General features: G+C 38.4%; 1 non-coding gene across 1 annotated transcript; it reads right to left on the bottom strand.

Annotated features, from left to right (window-relative positions):
* Positions 1 to 1462: 1462 nt before the first annotated feature.
* Positions 1463 to 1538, bottom strand: TRNAA-GGC (transfer RNA alanine (anticodon GGC)). The gene has a single exon. It is a non-coding gene; the product is annotated as a tRNA-Ala (tRNA).
* Between the last annotated feature and the right edge of the window lie 24787 nt (positions 1539 to 26325).

Consider the following 26325-nt stretch of genomic DNA (forward strand, 5'->3'; position numbering starts at 1 on the left):
TTATGATGATGCAATAGGTACTATTATCTCCATTTTACTAGTATGGAAAAGGAGATTTCAGAGGTTGAGTATTTAGCAAGTTCATACATACAACATGTAAATTTCAGAATTGGGGCTGAAACCTAAATAGTCCAGCTCCAGAGACATGCTTTTAACCTGTACTTTATTTGAATTTTTAGGAAAGATCATGTTTATTATACTAAAAGTATTTTCTCTCTCTTTTTTTTAATTTTAGTGTGAGAGGCAGAGAGAATGGAGAGATAGAGAAAGTGAGAGTGAGAGAGAAAGACTGAGAGAGAGGAACATCAATCCGTTCCGTATGTGCCCTGACTGGGGATTGAACTGGCAACCTCTGTGCTTCGGGACAGCACTCCTAACCAGCTGAGCTATCTGGAGAGGGCATTAGTTCTTCTTTTAACTTTGGCTTTGCAAGACTTAAATCTCTGTGTTCTTCAATAAATACTTTCTTCTCTTTCTTTCTTAAAAAAAGTATAGTTATAAACTGGCATGGGCTACAGACACAAATATTTCTGGAAAAAAAAAAGAGAGAGATGTGGAGTATTTCAAAAGCCACCAAATTTTTAATTACTCAGGTGCAATGACTTGCATTATTACCTGGCCAGTTTTCCTCAGTATTTTACATGGTGCCAGAGACTGTTAGCTTTTTCTTAACGTGCTCATTTGCTACCCACTGATGACAATAACCTGGCTCCTCCTCTTTCATAGACTCCAGATCTCTACACTGAAACTGCTGTTAGCCTAATTTATAGATATTTTTCTTTGAGGTAAGGACATCATATCCAGAGATTATGTTGTGCAGAAAGTCTGCCAGCAAACCAAGCCCATAACATAGAAAATAAATAACACAGGAAAGAGCCCAACAGGCAATAAAGTCAAGTGATGGCAGCCAAGGGAGGCTTGCTTGATCAAAGGCAACGGGCCAGGCTCTCATGATCAGGTTTGAATTAAACAATTAAACTGCTGGGTTGGAAATACTCACTGGGACACCAGCTAAAATCCTGTGCCCTAGAGAGATCCCCAGAGACTGAAGCAGCTGCTGCTTCTGCTCTAAACCTTGATGCCAGCACCATGCAGGCGACATCTCCTCAGCGTTTACTTAACACTAGGAAACACATCAGTCATCAGTTTTTTTTGTTTTGTTTTGTTTTTTTTATATTTTTCTGAAGCAGTCAGACAGACCCCCGCATGCGCCCCATCGGGATCTACCCGGCACGCCCACCAGGGGGCGATGCTCTGCCCACCAGGGGGCGACGCTCTGCCCCTCTGGGGCGTTGCTCTGTCGCAACCAGAGCCACTCTAGCGCCTGGGGCAAAGGCCAAGGAGCCATCCCCAGCGCCCGGGCCATCTTTGCTCCAATGGAGCCTCGTTGCGGGAGGGAAGAGAGAGACAGAGAGGAAGGAGAGGGGGAGGGGTGGAGAAGCAGATGGGCGCTTCTCCTGTGTGCCCTGGCCGGGAATTGAACCCGGGACTTCTGCACGCCAGGCAGACGCTCTACCACTGAGCCAACCGGCCAGGGCCGAAACACATCAGTTTTTACTTACACTGTGTTCAATCCAAACATACCTGGAAAAAAGTATTTCTCCCTTGTTTATAAGTGTTGTTTCAGATGTTTTTAAGTACCTCTCAATATGAGGTTCTCAACAGCCTCCATCTCTGTCCCTCATGGAGGAGAGAGCAATCCAGTCCCTTCCAGGCTGCCCCAGTGACAAAGCACATCAGGTTGCACTGTGGGCTCTCCTCCAGGTCCCTGTGTCCTTCTGACTGGCACTGCAACAAGCACCTCCAGCTCTGGGACCTTCTGGAAGAGGAAGGGCTTATGTCCCTCTTTTCTTTCCCAAGTTTCCCCATTTTGACAGTTCCAGCAACTGCTGTTCTTTCTCTGCTCTAAAGCAAGACTGGATCTCTAGCTGATACAAAGACTGCATTCCTGGCATATAACTGCCATAGTAGTTGGCAGTTTTCAAAGTGTTATCACCTATATTGTCTCATTTCTGCTTTAAATTTAAATCCTTTAGAAATAAGAGTCTTTGTTTCACTCTTGGATTTGGAAAGGAGGCTCAAAGGGTTAAAAGACTTGCAGGTAATAATAACTGTGGTCCCTAAGGTTTGCACTGCCTAGACTTGCTCTCACTGTCTCTTGCCCCTAATTGCTTTGAATATTTATTTTTATTTATTTTTTATTTATTCATTTTAGAGAGGAGAGGGAGAGACAGAGAGAGAGAGAGAGGAGAGACAGAGAGAGAGAGAAGGGGGGAGGAGCTGGAAGCATCAACTCCCATATGTGCCTTGACCAAGCAAGCCCAGGGTTTCGAACCGGTGACTTCAGCATTTCCGGGTCGACGCTTTATCCACTGCGCCACCACAGGTCAGGCCTGCTTTGAATATTTATAGTGTGTCCTTCTCAAGAATGGAAGTTACAGGGGTCTGCATCTCACTCTGGCAGTTAATTCAGCAAGATGCACATAGTATGTGATCAATAATATTCTAGAGTGCCTGAATTACCATTCTTATAATGCTGTTATATAGTTGAGAACTCATCCCTGGGATTTAATAAACATAAAATTTAGTTTCAAGTGACCCATGTGACTTTACTCAACAAAAAGCAATATTACTCCCAATGGGGTAAAATTAGTTCTAGTGGAGGAAGCAAAACACCTTAGGTAAAATAGTTTGTGGCTCAACCCAATGTAAAGTATCATGTGCCTTAGTATTTAATTTTTGTCATTGGGAAATATTTTACCTAGTTTTATTTTTTCTCTTTGGAACAATGATAATGGAAAAATATTAAGAAACATAAAATTAAAGGAAACTAAGACACTGGTAAAAAACAGTGAGAAACTTTTGTTTCCATTTCTTTCTTAATAATAATTTAAAAAATAATTTGGCAATTCCCTGATTATCTCAAAACCAACTTCAGGATTTCATTTACTCAGCAGCTGTGTGTCAGGCAGTTCCCTGGTGTGCTGATTTCAAATATTACTCTGTTCTATGCATCTGCACACTGCACACAATGTGGAATAATTCAAAGAAGAAAAAATACCTGCTCTCCTACCTTGGGGAGTAAACATAGTTTGATACTGGGGAAGGAAATGAAAAGGAACTATCATCTATTATGCACAAGCTATGTAGCAAATAATGTGCTGGGCAGTTTACCAACTTGATTCATTTCACATGAGAAAATTTATAAAGTACATCAAGGTTAAGAAAACAATCCCAGTTGCATAGCTGAAGGGTGGCCAGTTTTACCCTAGCTTTCCCAGGAATACACATTTTAATCTGAAAGTCTTGTACCCAAAATATACCTGAGTCTGAATACCTCAGACTTAGGCAAACTGAGACAGTATGTCACCAACTGTTAAGAGTCAAAACTGGATTCATTAAACAAAGTGATAAGCAAAATAAAAACAAGCCTTTCTCTTGAGCACTTTATGCTGCTTCCTTAACCCAGTTTATTTACTAGGTCAATCTTTTTTAAGTGGTTCATTCTTTTGTCAATTAATTAAAAAATATAATGTAATAACCAAGCAGGATATAGTCAACAAGTGAAAGGCTCAAGAAATGGGCTCCCAAAGCAGCACCTGTTGGTGATCACTTGCATGGTGCTACTGAATTTGAGAATAAGAGAGAGCCAGTCTTATCTGTTATATTTGGCATGTCTAAAGGTAATATGAAAATATCCCTCCTATAATATATCTCTTGTATGTATAATGTAGGTAGGATTATGTCAGTGGGAGGGGGGAGAATTGGGAGAGAACCCTGCAAGGCTAAAGTAGTAAACAGTGACCCACAACCATAAGCCCCGTTTCTAGAATCACTACACAATGCTCTTTATCGTAAGAGCAATCATAGTTGTGCAGTTGCCACATTAAAACCACCATAAATACAACTGTTCCCCATGAATCCAGATGAGCATCTGTAACAATTACTCATATGCGGAATAATAATTTAACAGCTGTGCATGCTAGAATTAAGACTTATATAAGATTTAGGAAGACAGGGATAATACACATATCAAGCTTTTTTTCTGAAAAAAAAATGCAAGATCTATGATATATGATTTTTTCCCATTTAGGAATAAACACAAATTATTGCTAGTAAAGACATAAAGCAAAAGTGTATTGCCCGAAGCAATGGCCACATCTGTTAATATTTGTTGCTGTACATTTGGTTAATCAATTTAACTACAAGACAAATAGTTGTTGTTTTTAAGTTTCTCTGAAAGTTTCTCAGCTGATTCTAAACTCACATCTACTCCATGGTGTGACTTCACTGCATGGAAACACTTTATTGGCCTCTACTTGCTTGTTTAGGTTGATGTCTTATGATTGAGAGAGAGACTCAAGAGCCTGACTCAAGAGGAAGGCACTCAAAGTCCAGTCACTGTGATGGCCCCCTTTTCCTTGAGAGCCCCTCCCTCTCTGTTAGCTTCCTTCTTTTTCTGATCCTTTCATACTTATTACATCATTTCAGTATTTCAAAGGTTCAATCTTTTTTAATCTCTCAAGAAAAGTCACTCCAAGCCCCAACTCATGCCAATTCCCTTGCCCTCTATCACTAGCCCTTCTGGCCAAACTTCTGGAGCTGTTCTGCATTTCTTGTCTCTTCTTCCCTACCTCCCTCTCATCCCCCAAATTACTCCAAACCTACCTGTGCCCCCACCACTTCACCATCTCTAAAAACTGCCTTGTGTCTTAATCTAATGAATAATTCTCTGCCCTGATTTTTCATATAGAAGCATTTGGTAAGACTTTGATTCTGTGACTTTGTACCAGTTTTTTTGTGAATCCCAAATATGCCTTCTAGTTCATCCAGTTTTTTCCCTTAAAGAAATCTCAAGAGGAGGGTGCTTCTTGGGTTTGGGTGCCCTCATGTGACCCGGGTCTCATTTACTCCCGGAGGTCCACTGCCCACCTAAGCACTGACATCAGTCTCTACTCCCTACCAGCCTGCTTTCCTGCACTCTTCACGTATTTATTCCATGGGCACTTCAAATTTGGAGTGCCCAGAATAAAAATATCTGAGAACTTTACTGCTAAGGGAATCCAGTTCCTAGCATTCAGGTCTCTGTCCACTACCACCTACATTTCAAGTGTTATTCCTTCTAATACAGCCTAGAAGAGCCTTTGACTTCACCAAAACCTTCAGTCTTTAATTGTTTCTCCTCCAATGCACATCCATTTTCCCCTTCATACAGCTGCTTAGATCCAATGGTACATTGTAATACTTACTCTATTGCCACACAACCTCCATTATATTTGCCTGGCTAAATTCCAGCCCACCTCCTGTCTGAAACAAGGAAGATGAATATATAACTTTGGAGAAAAACTAAACCACGAATATAGGTATCGTTCTATATTTATGGCCAGTAACTTTATATAGGTCCTTAAAACATACCTATTGCATCCTTCCATTTCCACTTTCCCAGGAAAATATTTTTTTTAATTTTTTCACTCTAATTAAACCTCTATAAACTCCTAATTCCTCTTACTAAGCTCATAGACCTTGACTTCTGAGAAAATAAAAGCATTCACAAGATAATTTCCATGGGTTCTAAAATCATATCACTATCCTTCCTGAAGCTGCAGCCATGAATTCAGCCTTTATCATGTTATTATTGGTGCCATGTTCAACGTTGTTTGTAAAGCCAATTGCTCCAAATCTATACAAGACCCACACCTCTCTTGAACATTAAAATATAGCAGCTGTCCTCCTATAGTCCTACTTTATATTAAAATTTTCTTTCCCATTAATAGATATTTTATTCTGTTCTTCATTGACTTTATACATCTGCCTCCAAGGATTATGTCATTTTCTTTGCTCCCCTTTAAAGTGAAATTTCCCAAAAGACTTATATGTATTAGTTTTCTTCATTCTCTCGAATTTTTTTATTTGCCCAAAACAGGCTTCCATGATTGGCCTATATGTATCCAAGTGCAGTAGTCAATTACCAAACATCGCCTTGCTTAAGAATACACAGCATTTGACAGTGGTGCTAAATTAATTTCTTGAAATACCCTCTTAACTTTAGTGGCAATCAGGTCTTCTGCCAGTTTATAAAACAACTATATTTGAATTAGTAAAATACATTCTGTCTTAATGCAGATGCAGCCTAGAGCAAGGACCTGTCACTTGATAGGTAAGACACATGTTAGATTTCAGCCTCCGCTTACCACTGACCATCTAGGGAAATATCCTTTTATTTTCCCTGAAATCTAGAATTATATATGCAACTGCCTATCCAACATCTTGATTAGTAGATCTAATACTACAACCCAAATATATTATGGCTAAAGCTAATTCTTTCCCCAAATAAGCCCCTCTTCCATCTTCTCCATCTCAATAATTGGCAACTCAAGTCTTCCACGTTCTCCAGCCAAACCTTGCCTCCTGTCTTATTCTCATGCCTTACATCTAATATATTAGCAAACACTGTTGACTTTACCTTCAATAAACTTCTGAATTTAACCACTTTTCATCTAACACAGTAATCTAAGTCACCATTCTGTGCCAGAGAGGAGACTATTACAAAAATTTCTTCTCGCTTCTCTTCTCTTGCTCTTAGCCCATAACATTTGTTATCAAGACAAAAACCAGAATAATATTCAGATTATTTTACTGATTTTTTGAAAACATTCCAATTATTTTCCCTTTCAGAGTAAAATCCAAAGACTTGGCCGTTATTTACAAGGCCATATATAGTTTGCTAATTGTTCATGCTAGTCTAATTCTACTAGCTCCCTTAATGTTTCTCACGTATGACATGCACACCACTATCTCAGGATGTTTGAACTGGCTGTTTTCTTTGTCTGGAACATCTCTTTACAGGTATCCAAATAGCTCTCTGCATCACTTACTTTAAATAAGTCTATTCAAATAGTATCTGAGTGATCTTCCCAGTTACCAAGCACATAGTTCTCCCTGCCTCCACTATATTTTTCCCTTCGTGTTTTCATTCCCAGAACATAAAGCAGTGCTTGACATGCTATGAATATGCAGTAAAAATTTGTTACAAGTAGAAATTACACTGTAGGTAGCAATGGTGATGCCTCCAGAGCCTTCACAACATCTCATCCTTAACAGTGTTTTCCCCCCAAAGCTTAACAATGATACTAATATACATATATTATTGGCAGTTACATAAATGATCATGTCTCAGAAAAATAAATTGCCAGCGTTTTTCCACTTCTTATAGAGGAGAGCTCTGGCTTTATAAATCTTAGCTGGAAATATAGTCTGCACTGGACAAGTTTTGTAATTCTGCACCTAAGATCCTTTTCCATAATCAAGTTCAAAAGTCACACACATTTCCCCACAATTTACTTTGCAAGTTATAGTCATTTTGATTTTAGATGATTTAAATGACACATAAAAGTCCATTTCTCACTGGATATATAATAAAATGCAACCAACTTACTCTGTTTAAGCATTTTGAAGGAATTTTTATGGAATAAACTTTTGTTGATATTGTAACCCAGTTTTGGCCACAAATTATTAATTGTATGCTAATGTGTATAGAAAATTATACATATTTTAAGACTTTATTTATTCATTTTAGAGAGGAGAGAAGGAGGAGTGAGAGAGAGAGAGAGAAAGAGAGAGAGAGAGAGAGAAGAGGGGAGGAGCAGGAAGCATCAACTCCCATATGTGCCTTGACCAGGTAATCCCAGGGTTTTGAACTGGCAACCTCAGCATTCCAGGTCAACACTTTATCCTCTGCGCCACCACAGGTCAGGTGAAAATTATACATATTTTAAGGCATGTATCTTTTCTTCCTTATTTGTAATATGCTGCACTGTGTTAGTAAGCATATATACCTCTAATACAGTTCAGGAAAATTCAGAGAGGAGAGATACGAGTGAGAATCATATTTATCAGCTAGCCTCAGACAAATATTGATTTACAATGACTGCAAATTCATTTTCTTCAAAATACCCCAGCCAGTTGCACTATCTGAAATGACTTCTGTTTCGTTCAGTTTTGTTCAGTAATGAAGTGTGACTTCCATGGCACTCAACTCTTCTTAGAGCCTATACGTGATGATATATCTGGTCCGCATAATTTCTCTGAAATTTCAATAATTTATTTCAAAACTTGGGTTCTCTTTCCACTCCTAATTTTTCAGAAATTTATAAGAAAAACAGAAAATATCACGCACACAACTTGTAGACACTGCACAACAATGTAATGTAGACACTGCACAAAGAATATGCCTGAGCAAGAGCATGCAACCGCCATTTTTGTGAAATCAAAAGTAGTAAATTTGTGTTGGTAATTGTCTCCTAAAAATATTTTAAAAACTATATGCATGTTTATCCATATATTTTCCTTACCAACCTTAAAAGTCCAGTTGTGTCTCTGTGTGTGTGTATATAGTTATTTGACATAAATAGTAACACAAATACAATAAGTGATTATACTGATGAATAATTACAGCATTGAGAAATAAAAAATTTCAAATAAAACATTTAACTTAGATTATAGTAACCAAATATTAATACAAAAGCAAAGTGATAGTCACAGTAAAAAAGTATGTATAGAAAAAAAGCATATTGATAGAAAGCATACAACAGCATCTAGAATTATTATTATTATTATTATTTTTAGTGAGAAAGAGAGACAGACAGACAGAAAGACAGAGACAAAGAAACAGAGATAGGAAGGGAGAAAAAGAAGCATCAACTCATAGTTGTGGCACTTTAGTTGTTCATTAATTGTTTTCTTATATGTGCCTTGACCAGAGGGCTCCAGCTGAACTAGAAACTAGCAAGCCAGTGACCTTGAGCTCAAGCTAGCGACCCCGGCCTTCAAGGCAGAGACTTTTGGGCTCAAGCTAGTGACCCCACACTCAAGCTGAATGAACCTATGCTTAAACCAGCAACTTCAAGGTTTAGAACTTGAGTCCTAAGCATCCCATGCTGATGTTCTATCTACTGTGCCACTGCCCGGTCAGGCTAGAATTATTTTTAAGTCTAATGTTTGATTTCACTGTTGTCTTTTTTTTTTTAATTATGGAAAGATACACAAAACATCACATTTACCACTTTAGCATTTTTTTTTTGTATTTTTCTGAAGTTGGAAACGGGGAGGCAGTCAGACAGACTCCCGCATGCACCCGACCGGGATCCACCTGGCATGCCCACCAGGGGGCGATGCTCTGCCCATCTGGGGCATTGCTCTGTTGCAACCAGAGCCATTCTAGCACCTGAGGCAGAGGCCATGGAGCCATCCTCAGCGCCCAGGCCAACTTTGCCCCAATGGAGCCTTGGCTGCGGGAGGGGAAGAGAGAGACAGAGAGGAAGGAGAGGGGGAGGGGTGGTGGAGAAGCAGATGGGCGCTTCTCCTGTGTGCCCTGGCCAGGAATCAAACTCGGGACTCCTGCATGCCAGACTGACACTCTACCACTGAGCCAACCAGCCAGGGCACCACTTTAACATTTTTAAAGGTACAGTCGAGTAGTGCTAAATACATTTACATGGAGTTCAAACAATCCCCAGATCTCTTTCATCTTGCAGAATTGGAACTCTATACCCTTTAACAACTCCTCATTCTCCCCTAACTCATCCCCAGCAACTACCATCCTGCTTTCAGTTTTTATGTGCTTGATTACTTTAGCTACCTAATAAAAATGGAATCATACAGTATTTGTTTCTTTGTGACTAGCTTACTTCACTTAGCATGATGTTCTCAAGGTTCATCCATATTGTAGCATGTTCCTTTTTAAGTGTGAATAATACTTCAAAATGCGTATACAATACGCATGAAGTGTGTTCATCTGTCAATGGACACATGGTTGTTTCCATGTTGTGGCTATTCTGTCATGTTGCTGTGAACATGGTGTACAAATATGTCGTTCAGACCTTGTTTTTAATTAAATGGTATATTTACCCAGAAGGAGAAAGCTGTTTCATATAGTAATTCTATTTTAATTTTTTCAGGAACTAATCTACTGTTTGCTTTTGGAGCCGCACCACTATAAATTCTCACCAACAGTGTACAAGGGTTCCAATTTCTCTACAACCTCAGCAATACATGATTATTATTTGCTAATGGTAGCCATCCTAATAGGTGTGAGATTTTTTTCACAAATTAAAAAAATCTTGCCTGATCAGGTGGTGGTGCAGTGTATAGAGCATCGGACTGGAACACAGAGGACCCAGGTTCTAAACCCCAAAGTCGCCAGCTTGAATGTGGGCTCATCTGGTCTGAGCAAGGCTCACCAGTATGAGCCCATGGTTGCTGGCTAGAGCAAGGGGTCACTCAGTCTGCTGTAGCCCCCCTGTCAAAGCACATATGAGAAAACAATCAATGAGCAACTAAGGTGTTGCAATAAAGAATTGATGCTTCTCATCTCTCTTCCTTCCTGTCTGTCTGTCCCTATTGTCCCTCTCTCTGTCTCTCTCTGTCTCTGTCACACACAAAAAAAATCTTATCCCTTGCCAGTTGACTCAGTGATAGAGCACTGGTCCTGAGTGTGGATGTTCCAAGTTGAGTCCTGGTCAGGGCACACAGGAGAAGTGACCATCTACTTCTCTACCATTTTCCCTTCTCTCTCTCTCTTTCTTTTCCTCTCCTGCATCTATGCCTCAATTGCTTTGACTGCATTGGCCCAGGTGCTTTGGATGGCTCCATGACGCCTCCACCTCAAGCAATAAAAATAGCTTGGTTGTGAGCATAGCCCAGATGGGCAGAGCATTTGCCTCAGACGGGTGTTTACAGGTGGATCTCGGTTGGAGTACATGCAGGAGTCTGTCTCTCTATCTTCTCTCCTCTCACTTAGCAAAAAAAGAAAAAAAAATTCTTTTTATTAACAGGTATTTAAGGTACAGGTAAGTTGAAATGACCTGGTTGAGGAAATTGAGATGAAAAAAAGAAAATAGAAGTAGAATCTATTCCTTTATGACAGGTTCACACTATAAAAATGGTAAGGATATTAGTTTGTTGACTCCTTCATGAGACAAGAAAATTCCTTCTTGGGATATGAGGTGAGAACATGTTCTTCAACTGAGCAGAACCTTGGCTGCCATGATATCCTGCCATTAAACTTCCTGAAGAGGTTCAACAGTGCTTCTATATAACACAAAGCCCCATCTTTACACGTGCTATAGTAGCATATCTTGATAACAAGAATCAGTAATTATAGCCATCACATTTTTTTTTGGTTATATTTTTTTCTGAAATAAATTATCTCACCTAAACTAAATGAGTTGAAAATGCCAACTAAGTTGAGCTGCAAAGTCATTCTAATCAGAGGACCATTCAATAAATATACCCTGCGGTAGGTAAAGAGAAGAACTTTGCAATAATGCCAAAAGAGCAAATGAATTGACAGGTCATGGAAGAATGAGGTCAAATAAAACTTACATAGTTTTTTATAAATCTGGTAAAATAAAATAGAGCCCTTCCTCTTTAAATAAAGCTTGATGAAATGGTTCTTATGAATGTGTATTGTTTTCAATGGCGTATCACTTCAGGTACCTCTAAATTGCTATTATTAATGAAATTGAAAGTCCGAAAGAGCAATAAAGTGGAAATACAGAGAAATTTTAGTTTTAGTCTAAAAAAATTTTTTTAAACCATAAAACTGGCCAAGGAACATTTTGAAGTGTCTTCAGAAAACAATCAAAAAATGCTGAAAAACACATGGATCAAGATAAAGGCTTAATTTGAAATATAAATAAAGGAAGATGGTAACAGCTTCTGGTGAAACAAGAAAACTACAGGACATTATTACTCTGAAAAGAAAAAAAACCTCACTTTTTAAATCAACACAGAACTAGGATGATAAGTATTGAATTATAAGTACACTTAGTAAGTATGTACCCAAAGCAGATTTTTTTTCATTTTGTAGCAGAAAAACTTAAAATTTCACTTTCCCAAGACCTATTACCCTTTTGAAAATGTTTAAACTTTTAATAGAGGTTATTGATATTAAATAAAAAATTATCTTTTTTAGAACTTTGAATATTACATAAATTACACTAATGAAGTTCTTCTAATGCAATGATATATTAGAAATTACTCTAATGACTTTTAATTGTTAGCTAAATTTTATGCTGTTTATATTTCTTTGTGAAGTTTATCAACATCATTCATGGCAATAATTTCTTTGAATATGACACCAAAAGCGGAGGCAACAACAACAATCACAATAATAAGAGATCAAGTGGACCACATAAAGCTGAAAAGCTTCCAGACACAAGAGGAAAACCAACAAAATAGAAAAGCAACTCAGAGAATGGGAGAGAATATTTGTAAGTGATATACCTGATTGGGGTTAATATAAAAAAATCAAATAAATCAACTTAAAACCAGGCAAATGACCTGAATATGCATTTTCCCAAAGAATAAATACAAATGTCCAACATTTATGTAAAGAGAGTGCTCAGTATGCTTAATCATCGAGGGAATGCAAATCAAAACAACACTATCATTTCACATCTGTTAAGAAGCAATTAGCAGAAGACAAGAAGAGGTAAGTGTTGGTGAAGTGTGAAAAAGGAAACTCTTATAAACTATTGGTTAGAATGTAAATTAGTATAGTCATTATGGAAAATAGGTGTTCTTCAAGAAATTAAAAATAAAATGACCTTATGACTCAGCAATCCTACTTCTTAGCAGATATCCAAAGAAAAGGAAGAGATTCTTGCACTACCATGTTCAATGCAGTATTGTTCACAATAGTCGAAATATGGAATGAATTTAAAAAATGTGATACACACACAGACAGTTATATTATTTAGCCATACATAGGAAGGAAATCCTGCCATTTGCAACAACATGCATAAAACTGAAGCACAACATTCTGAGAGAAATAAACCAGACATAGATCTTACTTACATGCAGAATTATAAAGAGTCAAACACATACAACAGAGCATACAAGTAGCACAGTGGTTGCCAAGAGTTTAAGGGTAGAAGGAACAGGAGAATGTTGGTCAAAGAATACAAACTTAATTACAAGAGTAAGTTCTGAGGCTCTACTGTATAGCACGGTGACTACAGTTAATAATATCGAATTACATACTTGAAATTTGCTAAGAGAACAGACCTTAAATGTTCTCACCACAAAGAAAAAGATAACATGAGGCAATGCATATGTTAATTAACTTTACTGTGGAAATCATTTCACAATGTACTGTACACACTTATTAAATCATCCTGCTGTATACCCAAAATATAAGTGTGGACAGGAAAGGACATCATAATGGGTGCCTCTAGAGCTCAGCTATTGGCACCTGATATTTTGAACCAGCCTTTTGCAAATTCCTAAAAGGGGAGCTGAAATGAACAAGTAAGGAGTATGGAAAGTACCTAGGCTGTGCGAGAGAGATGGCATGTAAAAAACAGAACATAGTACGGGGCATCTGGATTAATAACATACTGGTGTTTACTGTATGAAAAATCATGGTAATGATAGTCACAAACATGGGGAGAAGAGAGCTCAAAGAGAGCTCATAGAGAGAAGAGAGCTCAAAGACTTTGCCAAATTCTCATTAAGTGTAGTTAGAAGAGGAATAGCTGAGATAGAAGAAAAGAAGAGACCAATGAATTAGGGAGATAATGTCAGTATGTGATCATGTAAACTTAGAGATGGGACTTCAAAATGAAAGTTGCAGTCAGCTGTATAGACTGCTATGAACACTTCAACTTTATTTTTCTATTTATTTATATATCTATTATTTATATATCTATTTATTTATTTATTTTTGAGAGAGGAAGAGAGATAGAGAGACAGAAATATCAAGCTGCTCGTGTATGTGCCCTGACTAGGGAATTGAACCTTGGCAAGCTTTCCACTCCAGGACGATGCTCCAACCAACCAATCTATCTAGCCAGGGCTTAGTTTTCTTTGATTTTTTGAAAGACAGAGAGAAAAAGGGAAATAGAGGGGAGGGGTGTAGGTAGAGTGCAGAGCATTTACCTGGCAGCTGTGGCTGATGCTATGCTTTGAGAACACTCCAGCAAGGGTAAACCTCCCTGGCACACCCTGGAGGGAGCTCACCTGCTATACCGTAATGACTCAGCGCTAGCCAAGCAGCATCCTGACCTTTTTTTGGCCATTTGTTCTAGTATAACATCCTATTGGCTGAACCCATGTATTAATATATAAGCTAGTTTACTTCCTGAATAAGGTGGATCTGTGTCACTGAACCTGGTCCCTGGAGTCAGGTCTCTGCATCTCTGTCATCCTCACCCCCGGCAGTTCTTGTCCACATCCTGGCACCTTGAACAGGGACCCAGCCAGCACTCAAGGAATGGGTGAGTGACCCTCTGCAATGGGAAACCTTTTCCCTTACTCCTGAGCCCCTCAAGCTCAAGCCCTCTATGCCATATTGCAGAGTAGGCAATGGAGGCATAGTGAAGAGTAGGCCCCCATGAGTCTTTTTTCTTTTCTCCCCTCGTTTGTCTGTCTTGTCTATTTTTCTGTATCTCTCACTCTCTCTCTCTTCCCCTCCCCTCTCTCTCAAATGACGCTGGAAGGACCCAGCCATGGCACAGTGGCAGGGATCACACCCTCTTCAATGCAAGGGAGAGGTTATGCTTGTGTTTTTCAGCCTATTTGGATCCCAGGAACCCTCCAACCAGCTTGACAGGGTTTCTTGGGTACCCACTAATGACTAAGTGGTTCATTCATCATCAGTCCAAAGCCACAGCCCTGGCCTCCTCTACACAGCACTCCAGAATAAGACCTCGTGGCCGGTATGCACGCCCCATCACCTGGGGGGATGTGGAGGCTTTGGCAGGGCGGGCCCAGAGAATGGCCCCTGATGGGCCCCCAGGCCCTGGTGCTCTGTTCTTGCCTGTGTTTGCTATAGTGAACGCGGACTCCCAGACACGGGCGGACCCCCACGTCTGGGCTACTGTTCCCCACCCTGGCATAATTATGCCCGTTGAAGTTAATAGCCCACAATTTCTAGCAGTATATTCCAGTAACTGCTCCCTTAGTCTCCCTTGTGACAATAGTGGCTGGGAATCCCAAGAGTGTAATGGCACTATATGGGATAACCTCAGTGACCCAATGCTACTTAAGTGTACTCTGAATAATAACACCATCCCCCTGGAGGGGTGGGTCCTCCTTGGAAATCATACTATGGGGGATTTTGCTGAAAATGGTACTACCAACCAAGGCTCATTACTGGCCTACAAGCCCTCCTCCCCCTAACTACCAACAGCTGGGCCCGCCTGGCTAACCTTGCCTTCCCAGGGTCGCCTCTTTGCCCATTCCTGTATGACAAACATCTAAGAACACTCCGAGAGAAGGAATTCCCTGGAGAGACTGCCGCATTGCCTTTGGCCCAGATGTACAGACCATCGACCTCGGAGTTTGGCATCAGAAGCTGAGAGATGGAATGCAACCATATGCAGTATGCAGCCCGTGGCAAGCCATCCATTTTGTGTTTGGATGCTGGGACCTTTCTGGGAAGGGGGCATGCATGGACCTATGTCCATTTTTTACAATCAAAATGGAACTGTGTTTAACAGCACCTAGAAGGTCTCTGTAATACAATGAGAGGAAAATGACATCCTGACCCCTAGGAGGAATCCCCTATTTAAGACCTCCGTTCTATTTCCTAACTAGTCAAACATTACAGAAGCTTGCCTCATTGTTTAATCCAGCTAATCTGCTAGCATATAATATAATAGGTATTATAGTTGTTTTAGTTCTACTAGGGTTTCATTGCATAATGCATAGCATTCAGAAGGTACAACAACAACAAGCTGTCATTCATCAAGTCCAATTGGCCTTAATTAAAACAGAAGGGGGAGATGTAGGTAGAGCGCAGAGCATTTACCTGGCAGCTGTGGCTGATGCTATGCTTTGAGAACATTCCAACAAGGATAAACCCTCCCCAGCACACCCTGGAGGGAGCTCGCCCACTATACCGTAATGACTCAGTGCTAACCAGGCAGCCTCCCGACCTTTTTTGGCCATTTGTCCTAGTATAACATCCTATTGGCTGAACCCATGTATATAAGCTAGTTTACTTCCTGAATAAGGTGGATCTGCATCACTGAACCTGGTCCCTGGAGTCAGGTCTCTGCATCTCTGTTGTCCTTACCCCCTGTGGGCCTTGTCCACAGAGGGGGGTAGGGAAACATTTGTTTTTCCACTAAGTCATAAATTTTTTGGTAGTCTCCTATGTGTGCCCTTACTGGGGATAGAACCCACAACTTTGTTGTTTGGGATAATGCTCTTAACTGAATGAGCTAACTGGCCAGGAGGTATGAACATTTTATACTAATAAGAATCCAATTGCTTACTCCCAAAAAAGTTATTTAGAACAAAACAGTAGAGTAAACTCCTGAGAATCATAGGAGATTACTGAGATTCATTTAGGAGTTAGAAATTTTTAAATTTTAAAAATATTTTCTATTAAAGATAAACTGAAGCCTTTATGGCCTAATAATATGTGAAATGTCTATGTCAGCCAAATAAGGAAGTTTATAATTAAGCAAATATTTCTCTCAATTGGCTCTTTTGCTTTACACCTTATTATGAAATTTGAGTTCATTAGCTCCTAGGTAATCTAGTCACATTTCTGATATCAGTCATTCCTTAGGACATCACACAACTGCTGATATTTCCTAAGTCACACTGGAGTATTTTAAAGGACCAAAGGCTTACATAATCCTCTCATGGGGTCTGGGATCATAAAATAAATGTTGTACTTTTACTACATTTGTATCAGCTTAGACATAAAATTTCATTGAAATTCACATGTGGATTAAATTTATACAGATGGCTACCCATCTGTATCATAAAATATACTGTTGCATGAGATTTAGGAATGAAGCTAAAAAAAATCAGAATTCTGTATATCAAATGCCAATAGAACAAAACCTCATTTAAAATTAATTTTATTTTAATAGCTTTCTGTCCTTTAATTTGATCAGTATAATGGCCAGATACAGTTCAGGTAAATTTCAAATACTATGATGTTATCAAAATTTAATTCAATTTTTTTTTAATTCAGGAAGAGGAAGGCAGAGACAGACTTTTACATGAGCCCTGATGAGGATCCACCCAGCAAGCCTACCATGGGTCAATGCTCTGCCCATTTAGGCTGTTGCTCTGTTGCTTAGCAACTAAGCTCTTTCTTAGCACCTGAGGCCATGGAGCCATCCTCAGTGCCTAGTGCCAACTTGCTCCAATTGAGCCATGGTTGCAGGAGAGGAAGAGAGAGAGAGAGAGAGAGAGAGAGAGAGAGAGGAGTGAGATAGGGAAGGGTGGGGAAGCAGATGGGCACTGCTGCTATGTGCCCTGACCAGGAATTGAACCTGAGACATCCACACACCAGGCCAATGCTATACCACTGAGCCAACTGACCAGGGAGGACAAAATTTATGTAATTCTAAAAATGCAATTATTATTTAACTCACTTTGATTAATATAGTGAACTATGGATTGCCAATAGCTGCATCTCCCTAAAATAGATTCACATTTCCACCTCAAATAACTTATTTAAGTTTAAATGTTTATACTATTGAAATTAAACTCTTTCTTAGTTTTTCACTAAAAGAAATATATGTGAACTTGCATTTTTCCTTACTTTTTAAATTTATGAAATCAACTATTTTCATCTGTGTTATCTATCTCACTATATGTCATTTTATGCTCTCAAAACACTTTAATAACTGAAATTTGTCCTTGTGCAATTTCTCTAAGTTAAGATAGAGAGCACGTGCTACATACAGCAATTTTACATTTACATTTTTGTTTCTAAATCAAAACCATCATCATCTCTTTAAGATTTGAACATAATACAAAATTTAGGCAGTTCCTTTTTTTTTTCTTTCCTAACCACTAATTCACAATAATATTCAAAGAATCTCCACCCACTTATGCTTCAATGTCCATATCAGTAAGATAAAAATGTCCAAATGGGACTTTTTTAAAAAAACAGGCTACCTACTAAACTCATTAAACCAGTCCAGATCGAGGCTCAATGGTTCTAAAATGAGGAGGAAGAGAACATACAGGAGAAAAAGGAGGAGGGGGGAGAAAAAAAAACAAATCACAAGGAAACCCAATGCCAGCTTGCAAGTGTAACAGACTTGCAATGAGATCTGAGACTTCTTAGAGAAAAATGGTGTTGGAGCAACTTTCGTGGAAACAAGTGACCTATTATAATTTTGCTTTATTCTGTTAAACTATAGAACTTTAAAAAGGAATAGATAATTTCTGGTAACTATAGACACTTCAACAACTTGGCCCTGACCGGTTGGCTCAGCGGTAGAGCGTCGGCCTGGCATGCGGGGGACCCGGGTTCGATTCTCGGCCAGGGCACATAGGAGAAGCGCCCATTTGCTTCTCTGCCCCTCCCCCTCTCCTTCCTCTCTGTCTCTCTCTTCCCCTCCCGCAGCCAAGGCTCCATTGGAGCAAAGATGGCCCGGGCGCTGGGGATGGCTCCTTGACCTCTGTCCCAGGCGCTAGAGTGGCTCTGGTCGCGGCAGAGCGACACCCCGGAGGGGCAGAGCATTGCCCCCTGGTGGGCAGAGCGTCGCCCCTGGTGGGCGTGCCGGGTGGATCCCGGTCAGGTGCATGCGGGAGTCTGTCTGACTCTCCCCGTTTCCAGCTTCAGGAAAAAAAAAAAAAAAAAAAAAAAAAAAAAACTTTATGAAAAGTTTAGTTTGAATTAATTTTGGTCTCAGAAGGCACTTTAAATTCAATCTCATTTCCTTTACTCTGACATTATTAATCAAGCCACTCACATGGACCATCAGTTACAGATTTGCACGCGATTTTACACCTGAGCTGACTGAGGCAAGAGGAATTAAATAATGTGTACAAGTCGCAAAGTCAGTTAATGATGCAATTGCAGGTTGAAAATGGCACCTTTTGTCTTCCTTTTAGCCATTGTCTCTTAACACTTAAGCTTTCTTTAACATTGCATGAATAGAAAATAGATACATTAATGAGCAATCAGTAGGCTCCTTTTAAATGAATACATAGTCAGAATAGAAGTAGAAAAACACATTGTTTCAACACAGAAAAATAATCCTTAACATTTTTTTCTTTATTTTCTTACCACCTCACCTCCCATTAATTACAATTAATCTTACAGGTGGCTTATCAAGGTCTTATCACTTCTCTTCTTAATCAATTTCTATATGAAGTTCTTACCTTCTACTTGTGTTTGGTTTATCTAGCTTCATACATTCTTTTATTCTTTAGTTCTGTAATTTGTACTAAAAAAGTGTTAGATGCTTGCTCATAAGAATAAATAAATCATGATCCCCTTCATCACAGTAATTATAGCCCCAAAGGGAGATAGAATCAATCAAACAAGATAGTGCCTTACAAGTGAAACAATAAATATTTCTATAAGGCAAAATAGGAAGAATGTGAAATGGTGGGTAAAGGAAAGATTCATGTTCTTAATTTATTCATTTTGTTATTCTGCCCTCTTACACTTAATCTATTAGCATGGAAATAAATAACAAGGAAAACAATGATCAGACTCCTGTTTCTGCAGTTTCTTGGTTGAATCTCAGTTCTAAACTGGGGGGGGGGGGCAGGAGGAAGAGAAGCTGAATAAAAATTAATGACAAATATAAAGAATGAAAAGTGATTTCTTGGAAAGGAAAACAATAAATGTAAATTACAAGAAGAAATATCTAACATATCCTTGGTCCCTTGTGAGAGTCTGAGAAAATAATAATAATATCAAACTTTAGCTATATTTATGACTGCGTATAAGACGAAAGCCATTTGTCTTTGACACCCCCTGCTTTATGTGAGGCTGATGTTCATGTTGGCTCTGGATGACTTAAGAAACATTCAGTCTGGAATATCTATATTATGTGTCTCAATAGTACTATAATAATTCTTATTAAAGAAACACTTGGAATAATCCTAATAGTGTTCTGGTTCCTGTTTTGTTGGTTTATCTATTGCCTCCTGAATGCACACAAAGGACTGTGTGTCACTCTGTACCTACCTGATTATCTTTATGATAATCGGCTGAGAAAGGCACTGTAATATAATACAGTGGATACTTGGAATGCCCTAGTTGTCATAGTTCCATTTATCTTAATGCAAATAGAGCATGTCTTTCAAAGGAAAGGATGCTAACAAAGTAAAACAAATGTCGGTTTAGAAGTGAGCCATTGTGTTTCAATACCAGCTACTAAATGCCACAATGTCCACTGATTTCTTACATGGAAAAATCTTTTGCCTATTTAAACTTAAGTATATCTGGGGTCACTAGATATTGCATAGTATATTGCATAGTTCTGGGAAACTAAATATTTCAGCTCTGAAATATGTACTCCAATTATACCGCAGCTATAAGCACTCAGTAGCAACATCATATTTGCCATATACACTAGCAATGGCCAAAGCCCTCTAAAGGAGACCTGGGTGAAACTGTCCCAAGATTTGTAGTACCAGGATAAGCTGAATATTCCTTTAAGGAAGAGAGACATATTAAGTCAAAAGACTTATTGGCCTCTATTGGATGCATACTAGGGATAACATTTAAGGAAGAAAAGAAAAGATGGCAAATGGCTTAAACAGGTAGCACAGTTTTAGAAAACTAAATAGACAACTGAACAGATAATTAGACATTATACTCAGAAACAAACATGGGAAATGACATCAATGCTGAAGAAGCAGTGCTGTTTATTTTAGTCAACCAGATGGAAAATAGGAACAACAGTGTACTGGGATCTGATAGTGGAAGCTCAAGGAATGAACTTGTGGAAAACTAATGTCCTCCCACAATTTATAGGAATTCAAAAGTGGGGAATGTAATCAGCATAAATGCTTTCTAACATCTAAGGCCCCACACATAAACAAAAACTCGACAAGTAAAATCATTAGTTGGGATTGGAAACCTATTATAATTGACTGGGATTTTACCGGTGATAAGAGGTTAGACATTACTTAAATATAAGGCCTAGTGCTAACCTTTGTGCACATCTCCTTGTAATATGAAACAGCATATATGATTATGACTACCAAAGACTGGAATGCTTATTAACAAGATTTTCTTCTTCATTTAAATCTCAATCTATAACATCCTCAAATTGGTAAACTCTGCTTTTGTTAAAAGTTTAAGTCTTATTAAAAAAGTGATTGCTACTTTGTATAATATTGCTTTAATTTGTAATATTAGTTTAATAGAACCTCTAATAATAGTGATATTGATCATTAAATGTTTAAAGATATCAAATTAAATCCTTCCAAAGTAGTTACTGGCCAGAACTTTGTCACATGGTCAAACTTTAATGGAAGAGATATTGGTTTTAAGATTTTATTTATTGGTTTGTAGAGAGAGGATAGAGAGAGAGAAAGGGGAGGGACAGGACTGGGAAGCACCAACTCATTATAGTTGCTTCTTGTATGTGACTTGACTGAGCAAGCCCAGGTTCTTGAACCAGAGACCTCAGCATTCCAGGTTGACACTTTTCCACTGAACCACCACAGGTCAATCTAGAAGAGATATTGGAGAAGATACACTTTCAGTGATTACTTTCAACAAAACCAGGATGCCATCAGTAAGAGTGAAATAAAGGTCAGGGGATAGGCACAGCAGTGTCTGCCACTTTCATAGCCATCAACAGAGTTATAAATGGTAAAAGCATAAGTTAGAACAATGGAATGCAGTCATGTGCTGTTTAAAAATGGGGTATGTTTTGAGAAATGCATCATAAGCTGATTTCAGGGTTATGCAAACATCAAGTGCACTTACAAAACCCAAGAGTTGCCTATTACATATCTAGGCAATATGAATATAACACTGTTGTATGTGCTGTCCATCACTGAATGAAACTTTGTTATGTAGAGCATGACTATATGGTAAAAAAAACTGAGAAAGGATGACTTGCTTTCCAGTAGAATAGAGAAGTCCATAGTAAATTCTCAGAAATCTAAAAATCTAGATAAAACAGAGAAATTATCTGTTTGAGAACAGCATACATATGTGTAATCCATGGAAACTAGAGAATCCAAGACCTCAGACAAAAAAAGATTCATTTGCTAAGCACAATTTACATTCAAAGTGTTCCTTTGGAGCTAGTTCTGTAGTATTCATTTGTATGCTTTTTTCCTCCCACTAATGATTCTATTCATATTGCATTCAGTATTTGACTAGAATAAAACAAGGTCTGCAACTGCTATGTATGTATACAATACATTTACTGAAGTAAACCAGTATCTAGAATGTTATCTGGATCAAGAAATAGAGGAAAATCAAATACAAAAAAAAGTATTTCTGGAAAAGATTTTACTTCATATGATTTCAAATATATATATTAATAAACATACCTGTAGTTTTATTTTAACTTATTAAAACTAAATGTAAATTCCTTTACATTTTAACAATTAAACATAGTTTATATTACTTTATTTTTAAAAATATGATTGCAATTAAATAATTTTATAAAATAATAACAATAATACCTTATATGCATATATTCTCAAATGTACTAATCATATATCTTCATTTTTAAATTATAAAAAAAAGTTTTTTATAGTTTTAAGAAACTTACATGTTCTAGTAAGATTATAGACTTTCCTTAGTCATGGGTTTTATTGTTTTAGTGATACTGGTTTTGGAAGAGAGAATATGTTTATTCACTTGAAACATATGTTTCTCTTATTGGAGAAGGTAAGCAAAAAGGCTTTTTAAATTACTAGAATAACAAGAAGATTCCAAGATGGCAGCAGAATAGGCAGACAAATAAACTGCCACCTCAGGGGTCAAAACTGGATTACAAATTAATTTAAGAACAATCATCATGAAAAACCAACTTTGGATTAAAAGAACAGGACTTGAAAACCAAGGAGCACAGAAGAAGCCACACCGAGTCTGGTAGGGAGTGTGGGGATGCAGTGGTGGCTACCCCACTCCCAGAAGCAAGGGATGGCTGAGGGTCCAGAGGGTTTCTCATTGTGAGAAGAGAGACCCTGAGAAGGGAGGGTCCTTAGTCCTAGGACCAGAGCCCCAGGCTAGAAACCCAGAGACTGGGAGAGACAGCCTGACAGCATTGAGTGTGGAGTAGAGTGGGATTTCTGTCTGTGGGAAACAGCTGGTGAAGAAGTTGCAGCCGTAAAGGGCTAGTGCAGAAAATATCACTCACAGCCACTTGCCTAGGGCTCCAAGAGTGAGGAGGGCTGAGAGGACTGGTCTTGCATGAGAAGAGTATGGAGATCAAGGCACAGGGACACAAACGGTGATGGGGAGAAAATACCTGAGCTGAGTCATTTTCCAGTGCCAAGGTGGCCATAGCTGGGGATAGGGTTACTCCTTCCATCTAGTACAAGCCTAGAGTAGAGCCAGTTGACTCACCTCCAAAAACCTCTCCAGCTCCAATCAGTGCAAAAGGTCGTTTGGAAAGGAGAAAGTAAACAGGAGGGGCTGTGACTCAGGTTTCTGGGGAGACCACAGCTACACTTCCCCCTACTGATACAGAGAATGTGCCCCACCTCCAGAGATTAATTGGTTTTACCACACCTTCTGGTTCTCAGAGATCACACCCATTGCATTCCTGGATAGAGTTTTAACTGGGGCCAAAGAGCAAGATACACCCACCAGCCCCATCCTAAACACAGATGTTCCCTTCTGGGCTCAGCAAACAAACAGCAGGGAAATTAAAACTTTTAAGTGGCTCTATTAGTTAAGGAGAATTAAAATACAACAACCAGCAGAGGCTGAAGGATAAAGACCTGGAGGAGGAGCCACATTCCATATACTAAACTCAGACTCATAACCCCAACAAGCTTGCAAACTGCACACAGAAAAAAAATGGGAAGGCAGAGAAAGGTAATCCATATGAATCAACAAGAAAAATCCACAGAAAAAGGAATGAGATGAAAGAAACCAAATTATCAGATGCAGAGTTTAAAATAATGATTGTTAGGATGCTTAAGGATCTCAGAGCTACAATGGATGGACTTAATGAGCACTTAAATAAAGAAGTTGCAAGCATCAAAAATGACACTGAAATAATAAAAAAGAATAAATCAGAAATGACAATAACAATATTAGAAATTAAGACCAAGCTAGAAGGAATCAACAGCAGGCTGAATGAATCAAAGGATCAAATCAGTGAATTAGAAGACAAGATAAATAAAAACACAGAAACAGAGCAGCAAAAAGGAAAGAGGCTCAAAAAGCCTTAGGAAACTATAAGAGAACTCTGTGACAATATGAAGAGAAATAAGATCCGCATTATAGGGTTTCCTGAAGGAAAAGAGAAAGAACAAGGGATAGAGAATCTGTTTGAAGAAATCATGGCTGAAAACTTTCTTAAATTGATGAAAGAAATAGTCAAACAAGTTAAAGAAGCACAGAGAGTCTGGTAAAGAGAAACCCAATGAGGCCTACAACAAGACACATCATAATTAAAATACCAAAGTTAAGAGATAAAGAGAAAATACTAAAAGCAGCAAGAGATAAAAAGTCAGTTACCTACAGAGGAGCCCCCATAAGGATGACATTCAACTTTTCAATAGAAACACTTGAGGTCAGAAGGGAATGGCAAGAAATATCCAAAGTAATGCAAAGCAAGAACCTACAACCAAGACTTCTTTATCCAGCAAGATTATCATTTAAAATTGAAGGAGAAATAAAAAGCTTCCCAGAAAAAAAAAAAGACTCAAGGAATTCATTACAACCAAAACAATACAGCAGAAAATGTTAAGGGGCTTGCTGTAAAAGGAGCAAAGGGAAAAAGAAATTGAGAAAAAGAGGATTATAGATTTAAAGAATAAAATGGCAATAAACAGCTACATATCAATAATAACTTTAAATATAAATGGATTAAATACTCCAATTAAAAGATATAGTTTAGCTGCATGGATAAGAAAACAGGACCTATACATATGCTGTCTACAAGAGACCCACCTCAGAACAAAAGATACACTTAGACTGAGAGTAAAGGAATGGAAAAAAATATTTCATACAAATGGAAAGGAAAAAAAAGCTGAGGTAGCAATATTAATATCTGACAAAATAAATTTTAAAACAAAGGCTATAGTAAGAGATAAAGGAGGTCACTACATAATGATACAAGGAGCATTACAACAGAAAGACATAACTATTATAAATATATATACACCTAATATAAGAGCACCTAAATATATAAAACAGATTTTGATGGACAAAAAGTGTGAGATCAACAGCATACTATAATAGTAGGGGATTTTAATACCCCACTAACATTAATGGATAGAACCTCCAGACAGAAAATTAACAAAGAAACATCAGCCTTAAATGATACACTAGATCAACTGGACTTAATAGATACCTTCAGAACCTTACACCCAAAAGTAGCAGAATATACATTCTTTTCAAGTGCTCATGGTACATTCTCTAGGACAGACCACATGTTAGGACACAAAACAAGTCTTAATAAATTTAAGAAGCCCTGGCTCAGTGGTAGAGCATCAGCCTGGTTGGCTCAGTGGTAGAGCATCGGCCTGGCGTGTGGGAGTCCCGGGTTCAATCCCAGGCCAGGACACACGGGAGAGGTGCCCCCTCTCCTTCCTCTCTGTCTCTCTCTTCCCCTCCCACAGCTAAGGCTCCATTGGAGCAAAGATGGCCCAGGTGCTGAGGATGGCTCTGTGGCCTCTGCCTCGGGCACTAGAATGGCTCTGGTTGCAACAGAGCAACGCCCCAGATGGGCAGAGCATCGCCCCCTGGTGGGCTTGCTGGGTGGATCCCGGTTGGGCACATGCGGGAGTTTGTCTGACTGCCTCCCTGTTTCCAACTTCAGAAAAAATACAAAAAATACAAAAAATTTTAAAAAAATTTAAATGTGAAAAAAATTAAATAAATTTAAGAAGATTGAAATCATATTAAGGTCCTTTTCTGATTACAACAGCATGAAACTAGAAATCAACTACACTAGAAAAACTGAAAAACATTCAACACTTGGAGACTAAATAGCATGCTATTAAATAATGAATGGTTTAACAATGAGATCAAGAAAGAAATCAAGAACTTACTTGAAATAAATAAAAATGAACATAAAACAACTCAAAATTTATGGGACACAGCAAAGGCAGTCCTGAGAGGGAAGTACATGGTATTATAGGCATACTTTAAGAAGCTAGAAAAAGCTCAAATTAACAACTTAACCATGCACCTAAAAGAACTAGAAAAAGAACAGCAAGTGAATCCCAGAGAAAGTAGAAGAAAATAATAAAGATCAAAGCGAAAATAAATGATGAAGTGGCAAAAAAAAAAAAAAAATATATATATATATATATACAGAAGATCAGTGAAACCAAGAGCTGGATTGTTGAAAAGGTAAACAAAAGTGATGAATCTTTAACCAGTCTCACCAAGAAAAA

The sequence above is a fragment of the Saccopteryx leptura genome, chromosome 2 (assembly GCF_036850995.1).
Source record: "Saccopteryx leptura isolate mSacLep1 chromosome 2, mSacLep1_pri_phased_curated, whole genome shotgun sequence".
Classification (NCBI taxonomy): Eukaryota; Metazoa; Chordata; class Mammalia; order Chiroptera; family Emballonuridae; genus Saccopteryx; species Saccopteryx leptura.